Genomic DNA, 298 nt, shown 5'->3' with positions numbered 1-298 from the left:
AAAAGCTTTTAAAAATCCTTTTTTTTCAAACCCCCTATCAAAAAAAAAAGTATGATTTACGCTGGAAGACTATGCAGTAAACCATAGAGAAATGTAAGTCAAGCTAATTTATGGTGATATAAAAACGGAATAATGCAAATGCATGATGTAGTGATCATGATGAATGTGTGTGTGAAATAAATCATATCTTTTGTAATTCCATCATAGAGGAAATGAGAAGTTCTTAATGTTTCATAATTCTATGGCGATTCTATAAAACACAGAAAATTATTATGCAAAATTCTTGCATAGATGAAGA

The sequence above is a fragment of the Penaeus monodon genome, chromosome 21, assembly GCF_015228065.2.
Source record: "Penaeus monodon isolate SGIC_2016 chromosome 21, NSTDA_Pmon_1, whole genome shotgun sequence".
In the NCBI taxonomy this organism is placed as follows: domain Eukaryota; kingdom Metazoa; phylum Arthropoda; class Malacostraca; order Decapoda; family Penaeidae; genus Penaeus; species Penaeus monodon.
This window is presented reverse-complemented; position numbering follows the sequence as displayed.